The sequence below is a fragment of the Penaeus monodon genome, unplaced genomic scaffold (assembly GCF_015228065.2).
Source record: "Penaeus monodon isolate SGIC_2016 unplaced genomic scaffold, NSTDA_Pmon_1 PmonScaffold_2186, whole genome shotgun sequence".
Lineage (NCBI taxonomy): Eukaryota > Metazoa > Arthropoda > Malacostraca > Decapoda > Penaeidae > Penaeus > Penaeus monodon.
Genome location: NW_023651767.1, coordinates 23186 through 31480, shown reverse-complemented (window position 1 = coordinate 31480; position 8295 = coordinate 23186). Strand labels below are relative to the sequence as shown.

The window sequence follows — 8295 nt, the reverse complement described above, 5'->3', positions numbered from 1 at the left end:
CCGCAACTGGGAAGTCATTGAAAGGGTTTTAAAAAGGAAAAGAGAAATTTTTTTTATTAATTAAAAATTAAAAAGTATCTGTGATATTATATAATCTATAAACTTTACCATCAACAATTTTTAAATAATCACAAGCTTTGTTACGGCCCCGATGTAAAAAAGCTTAAAGGCTGCTGAAAAGCCTTTTCTCTGAATCGGAATGGAACAATGGATCCTATGACGTGGCCACTGCTGTATAGTGGCTGCCCTGATGGAGCGTGACAGGCTACCTTCTGAAAGTGGTAGCGCCAATTGGTTTTGAAAATTTTGCTAAAATATCTAATTTGAGTGTTATTTTTTCTTGTATATTTGGACATCCCTACAGTGTTTAGCTTCAAAATAGAGCTTGCAAAAATGGCTTGATTTTTTTTAGCAAAGAAATGAAAAATTTTTAATTCTACTTCACTTATTTTTGTATTTTTTCTTTGTGTGCTTTTGTGTTCTGATCACCCTTATATTGTTTTTTTCAAAAAACATAAAAAAATGTGAAATTTATTTAAGTTTTTTTTTCTACTTGTAAGTATATTAAACTCGATTTTCTTCCTTGAAGTTTTTTTTTATGGTATTAAAATTTTATTGCATCACTGGACTTCCGGTCTGGCCCTTTGAAAATGGAAAAACCTTACACAACTGGGTCATGGTGGATGTGACTTTGTATTCGCAATTTCCCTACTTGCGGGTTTGGGCTGACAAGGTTCAGGGAAAAAACCTTCCAATTTGGGCCCTCATTTTCATACACACGACAAACCTGTTGGGTTTGTGGCCAGATCTTTCCGGGAATTTCCCACTCCTCGCAGGATGGAAATTTTTGGCCAGCTTGTACGGGTGGGTATAGCATTAATATGCTTTTGGTATTGGCTCTCAACTTGAGCTTGATCCCTTTCTTTTTTTTTTTTGTAACAAGTTTTTATTGTTTGGTTCCTAGTTTTTTTTTTAAGGTTATATATTGTAAGTGAGAATCTTTCATGGCAGGGTTTTACAAAAATTTTGTGCTAAACAAAATGATTTTGTAAATTTTGGGAAATTACATTGTTTGAATTAGCAAAAAACAGACCCACCTCTGGCCAGTACAAAATTTAGGGCTGAGTGGATTCCCACCTGGGGGGGTAATGTTTCCTGGTTTTGGGCCCAACTGCTGGGGCTGCAATTGCTTCTCATAGGGGTGTGACAAGTACCTTTTCAGGATAAATGAGGGAATTGTATCAGTTTTTTTGTATGTTCCATTTTGTGCTTTTTTCAGATCTCAAAAAATTTTCCTTAACAAAGAAATAAGAAAATATCTTTAAAGGGAAGGCTGAGGGGGGCCAATTTTGAAGCAGTACCCCCCGTCCTCCAAAACCCCTTGAGGGGCTTTTTGCTTATCAGTCGTGTTTTGCATGCTTTTAAACAAGGAAAGGCACTTTTTGAAAATTTAAAGATTTTTGTTAGTTATTTAATTTTTATGAAAACTTTAAAATGTTTCACATTAATTTGTAAAAGGGAAAAAGAAGGGCAAATATCTATGAAGATGTAAACTCTAATATAAAAAATTTATTTCAGAATTTTGAAATTATATAATAAAGGTACTTAATTTTGGAATTGAAATGGATGGGAAAATTTGAATTCAATTTGTGAATGTTTAACCAGGAACTGGCCTTTCCCAAAAACGGAATTGCATTCATTTCCTCTCTATACTTATGAAAAATTGATTTTTAAAAACTAAATATTTTTATTATTACTAGTAAGCCTTGTTTCAAGTCTGCTGTGTGACACCCACTAAAAATTAGTTATAGATTTCACTGGTTAAATTGTTTATTTTGTAAAGGGAAGCAGAATCTACCACAAGAAAAAAAGGGGAAAAGTTTTTTTAAAATTAAAATTTTTAATGCTTGAAAACTTTAATAAGGGACTTTTAAATTCTACACACCATTTTTAAAAAAAGGGCACAATTTTGCAACTTCTATTATTTTTTAAACTTTTACAAAGTAAGTTTTATCATATTGGGGAAAATATATAGGAATTGAATTTTAAACCTAGGTGTAAAAGATTTTCAACTCGTATAAACTGCACCCCCAGCAAAGAATGTTGAATAAAATTGCCTGTTTATTTATATTAGGCTATGAAAGGTGTGCATAAGAACTGGGGGGTAAAATACTTGGTCATACCTGTAAAGACAGAGGCTTGTGAAGACGTACTGATAAAAGTGGTCACCAGTGCACCAAGACTGTATTTTAATGTGAAAGGGAGGTATTTCTCATTGGTTAAAAGTGGTGTCACCTAGTTTTCTACAAAATTTTTGTTTTCATTTCTGTAGATTGGTCTTTATTCAACAAGCTGCTGGTGCTAGCAACTTAAAGCGAGTAACTCTGGAACTGGGAGGAAAGAGTCCAAATATTATTTTTAAGGATGCTGATTGGACTATGCTGTTGAGCAGTCACACTTTGGTGTTTTCTTTAATCAGTAAATTGTTATGAGGTGATTTTTGTGATTTCTCTTAACAACTGAATTTTTTTTTTTTAAAGATTCTGAAAGCAACAACTTAATTTCTTTGTATGCTAAGAATTTAAATTTTCTTTTAGGGGCAGTGTTGCTGTGCTGGCACAAGGATCTTTGTAGAAGATGCAGTTTATGATGAATTTGGAACGCAGTGTAGAACGTGCGGAAGTTTCTACAGTTGGGGATCCTTTTGATTTCAAAACTGAGCAGGGGCCACAGGTAGGGCCATTGTTTTAGATTTGTATATGAAATTATAGATTATTGTAAATTTTAATTAGTGGCTATATCAATGGTATATGATAGTAAGATTTATTTTTGACTATCTTCAAAGGTGGATGGTGAACAAATGGACAAAGTCTTGGAAATGATTGATTCTGGCAAGAAGGATGGTGCAAAGTTGGTTCATGCGGCACCCGCTTTGGGGAAAAAGGCTATTATATTGCTCCACAGTTTTGCAGATGTGCGGATAACATGCGTATTGCTACAGAGAAGTAAGTATGTTTAGAATTTTTCAACATTTGAACATTTAGCAGAGATGCTGCTCAAATGTCAGAAATGATTCTTTTGATTTTTATGCGTAGAATTTTGCTTTTATTCAGTCGTTATAAATCTGCTGAAATGTATTTTGTACTATTTATGAAAACTTACATATTTATTTGATTATTTTTCCAGGGGCTATATCCAGTGGGGTAGGTGCATCTGTAATACCCCTTTTGCAATGACTGAATTTAATTTATTATTATATTAAAAAATAATGCTATGATCATGTTTGGTAAAAGTGCTCAAATAAATGTTCCCTTGATTTACATTTATTATTTTTAAGTAATATAATTATAAGTCTTTTTATCCTCATTTCGGGTTTATGGCATGTTAAGAAAAAGTAAAATTCACTTTTTGGGTAAATTCAGAGGGTATTATCAGACTTCCTCATGTAGAATTGGTTGCAAAATTATCTTCATGAATTGCTAGTGAGGATCATTAAAATCGGGTTTTCTAAACAGGCAAACTTAAGATTATATCTATCCTTCCTTATTGTTTACCAGATTTTTGGACCGTGCAACAGATTATGAAGTTTAGTGATGTCAGTGAGGTGATTTAGCGTGCAAAAAATACACTTATGGCCTAGCTGCTTCTGTGTTCACAAAGGATTTGGACAAAGCAAACTGTTCGCTCAAGGACTGCGTGCAGGAACTGTATGGTAAGGGTGATTAGCATTACTTATTTTGTTTGTTGTCATAGTTTTGTTATAATCAAGACCCTGAAAAAGGAAAAGAAAAAAAAAATCTCATTTCATTATCTTATGAATCGATTGGGAAAACGTTTTCTTTTTTGCAGTACAAAAACTACTGTTAAAAAATTTTTGGATTAGAAAATTAGTAAAACAATAACTTTGAATGTAATGTTCGATATTCTATTTTACACTCTTACTCATTTCTGCTTTTGCCCAAACAGTATCCTGCAGAGTAAAAATATGCATCTGTAAGTATAACCTTTAGTTTAAAGGGGAAAAAAGAAAATTTAACTTTAGTTCTCATTTTCTCAAAATTGTACTAACTCCATGGTAGATTGTTAGGAAAATTTTTTCCCTTTTTTAAAAAAAATGGCAAATATGCCAAGATGCTGGTTTTTATGAATTAGATTCTCCAATTTTGGGTTTGCAGATCAGTATGATTAAGACCCTTTTTCTTTGTTTCAATTATTTTGGTTGGAAATCTAGGCTTAAATCTTCATTCACCTTTTAGGATCAATTGCTATGATGTTTGAATGCTCAGACTCCCTTCGGAGGATACAAGATGTCAGGACAGGGGGAGAAAACTCGGAAAAATGCTCTGCAGAACTACACCGAAGTGAAGTGTGTCATTACCAAGTTGCCTGTCAAAATGCCTAAGTCTAAAGAAAACACAAAAACGAAAGTTTGAGATTAATGCTCAAATGAAGTACTAAGATTCACATAAAAGCAATGATTTAAAGGAAATGTTTCACATTTTCTCTAATCGATTTCTTGATCAGTTCAGAGTTTTACATCTGTACATGATGCCAAATAAAATTGCCCAAAAAGTGAATAACGAATATGGAAATTTTAATGGACTTTTTTCATAAGTATTAGCTGACTGAAAAATTTTAAAAAATATAAAGAACTATACATTTTTTACAAAATGCAAGAATTTGAAAATAATTTTTGTGGATCATAATTGTTATGCTTCTCATATATTTTATTTGAAAAGGCAATTTTGAATTATGTGTAAAAAAAAAGTTTAAAAAAAAAGGGTTTTTTATTTGAATTCCTGCGGTTAGGTTTATACATTTTTAACCCTGAAATCATTGTCCCCCTGTTTGGGGCCCTTGAGGGATGGCCCTTTTTTCCTCCCCCACCTTTGCTTCCTGTGGTCAAACACGAAGTTTGTATCCTTTAGGCACATTAGACTTCCCCCCTTTTATAAAACCAACCCCCCTAAAACTACTCCTCGGGTTCAAACCCTGTCCCCTTTTGATCACATCTTGAACCATGCTACTACACCCCACTTGTCATTAAAATTGTCAACCGTCACCCCAAATCATCGCCCAGGTTAAAACTAAACTTTTAAAAAGTTCCTTCCTCAACCCACCTCTTGCCAATTGTTTTAATTTCTCCTCCCTCCCTCATTCAACTCTTCAACCCTTTTGCCCTCACCCCCGCATTACTATCTCGCCCAAACCCCCACTCCCCCTCCACCTTTCCTTGTCCTCTAGATGGTTAACCTCATGGAAAACCTTTTTCCTGCCCCCCCCCAAATTTCCTTAATACAGATGGAACCTTTTCCACCCCCCTGGCTGATCCCCTATCAAACAAAGTTTGGTCAGACTGTAAAGACGCCACTTGCCTGCCGTGCTAATCGATACATATCATACATGTACACTTTCCCCCCAGGGCCCACCGAAGCCCCCCATAAATTTTTCCAAGATTACCTTCCGTAGCCCCCCCCCCCCAAACCCTTCCCCGTTGTCGGGGGGGGCTTAGGAGGGAGACTGGGACCCAATGAGGGGGAAATCCCCAGCCTTGGGACCACCCTCGACTCAATAATTTTGCATGGTTTTTTTTTCCCTTTCCCCACTTTTCGTTTGCCCCCTTCACCAAAAACCCTTCTGCTATCCACCCCTAAGGTGTAGACCCTGCTGAAAGGATGAAAGGCTGACTTTGTGCCACCCGAAGGGCTAGGGACCCGGGCACGGTTTTCCCCTGTTTTTTCTCCCCTTCCCCTCAAGGGGGACCCTGGGGGGGACTGTTTTATCCCCAACATAACCAGGTTTCCATGGCAGCAATAAAAAATTTTCCCACTTTTGGGGGCAATGAGGTTTGCCCCTTTACAAATAGCCCCAACGATGTAAACCCCACCCGATTCCCTGCCCCGGGCTTCCTTTGCCCAGGTCAGAAAACTGAACAACTCCCCCCTCTCAATGCCTACTAGTACAGTACCAAAAACCCAATCCTTAAGAAACTTTCCATCTCCAGCCGCTCAACTTCATAATCTCCCCCAAAACCCCAACATCAACCCCCCCATTCCCTTATTAATACCTTACAGCCTTTTTCCCCACCCCCCCATAACACTACCCCCCTAACCACTCCATCGTCACGCACCCGCCTTGACTACCCCTACACTACAACAATTTTTAAAACCCCTTTCAGCGCACCAAAAGGGGGGACGATTTTTCGTGACCCCTCCCAAGCTCCCTACTTGAAAAACCCCCTTTTTTCCAAAAAAAATTTCTAAAAAAAAAAGTGGGTAAAAGTCTCTTTCCGTACCCGACCCCCCGCTCCCGTTTTGTCCAGTAACATCCAAAAACCCAAGCTATAGCATTAAAAAAATAAACAATATTGGTAACCCCATCCTTGCAAAACCCCCCCCAACCCTCAATACTTGCACCGGAACAGTTTAAATCCCCCAGCAAATCCCCATCTTGAAAAAGATTGGTCAGATTGTGGAAAAAGACCTACTTGCCGTCTCACAGACTATGATGCAACCCCGTAAATTTCCCCCACCCCCCGGGGTTTAATGAAAGAAACCCTAACATAGCCAAAATTCCCTTCCGTAGACAGACCTTCCCTTTAAGTCATATAGGGGGGGAAACCCCTCCTGTTCGTCCATACCAACCTCCTCCACGTCGGGCCCAAAATTTGTTGGCGTTAGGACACCCACCCAAACATTGCCGTTACACCAGATGCCCCTATGTGCCCAACCTGGCCTACCCGATCTAATCCCCTGACAATCACGCACAGGCCAACTGTGGCGGCCCCATAATGTATTTATGGGGCTGTCCCACCTACAAATTTGAGTCTGAGGTAGCAACTCTCAATTCAAATTGATACATACGTAAAGCCAGACAAGAAGCCGTCGACGTGGTTTCTCTTTTACTCCTTACCCCAGTAATATGCTCATTCTACCAATTCTCCAACCCCCACCCCCCCTACATCTAAACCCCCTTTTCTACTCCACCCTTCCCCCAGTCAAATCTTTTGCCATCCAAAACCCAGACATCCAATCTCTATACAGTATCCAATACCACAACAACCCCAACACCTTCCCCCTCCCCCCTCGCACTACCCGTAACAGACAGAACAAACGTTCCACCCCCTTTTCCCCCTACCACACAATCACCTCCCCCTTTCCTTTACTCCTTTGTTTTGAGACACCGCCCCTCTCTTCCCCCCTCAAAAGAAATCCTATATCCCCCAAAACCCCCAAAACCAATCAAAAGAAAAACCTTGAAAATTTTCAAGATTACCTAATGAAAACTGACATCAACCCCCAAATCTTAAAAACTCCTGCCCTTCCACCTCCAAGTAATGTGAATCCATCCTCCTCCAAAACGATTCCCCCCACCCCAAATCCTCCTACCCCCTCCCAACACACCCCATCCCCCCCGACCCCAACCCCCCCCACTTATCCTCCCACCATCCCCTCTATCCTTTCCCATCCCCCCTGGATAACACGTGAACCCCTTTATGTCACAAGTATCCCTTCCTCATCCCCTAATACCCCCCTAGTAAAACCCCAACTCCCACCTCCCCCATCTCAGCCCTCTCATTTTTTTTTCCCACCCCTAGCGTTTCCCCCCCTCAAAATCAGAAAAGTATAACTATTTCAGGGAATATTCGCGGTTTTCCGCTCCCCAGACATGACCAAAGTCAACCCTTTTCCCTCTTATGCCCACTTTTGTAGCCTTCAAGAGATTTTTCTAAACATCCTCCAATCCCCAAATATCTTTTTGTCTTATCCCCCACCTTATGTCCTCCATACTTACAATCAGAAAACCTTAGTCAACCTCCCTTTAAAAACCAATGCCCCTTTTCCAGTTGAAATTTCCCCTTTAACCCACAATCCTATTATGGGCCCCACTTTTGAAAAAAAACCGTACCTCTGTTTTCCCCCATCTATCCCCCCTTTCACCGACCTCCCAACCTATAGACTCAACAACCTATTTCTTTCCTCAAACTTTTATACATATCCTTCACTAATTAATCCTTACCAACCCGCCCCTCCCCCTTCATCCCCAAATTTCCTTTGCCCAGTTTAGACAATAATCCAAACTCAACCACCCTCCCAAACATTAATATAGGCACAGACCTTAGATGTCTACACTTTTCCTTGTTTTTAAACCCATAAATTTTAACCCATTAACCCCCCTCCAAAAAATCCTTATCCCCCAAAACTCCAAACCAACTCGAAGAAAAAACCATTGAAAAATTAAAGATTACCAAATGAAAACTGACACTAAACCCCCAAATCTACAACTTGCTCTTCC

The 8295-nt window shown here is 38.8% G+C and overlaps 1 pseudogene; it reads left to right on the top strand.

The window, feature by feature from the left end:
* The first annotated feature begins 676 nt into the window (after positions 1-676).
* Positions 677-4433, top strand: LOC119570102 (annotated as a pseudogene).
* Positions 4434-8295: the final 3862 nt, after the last annotated feature.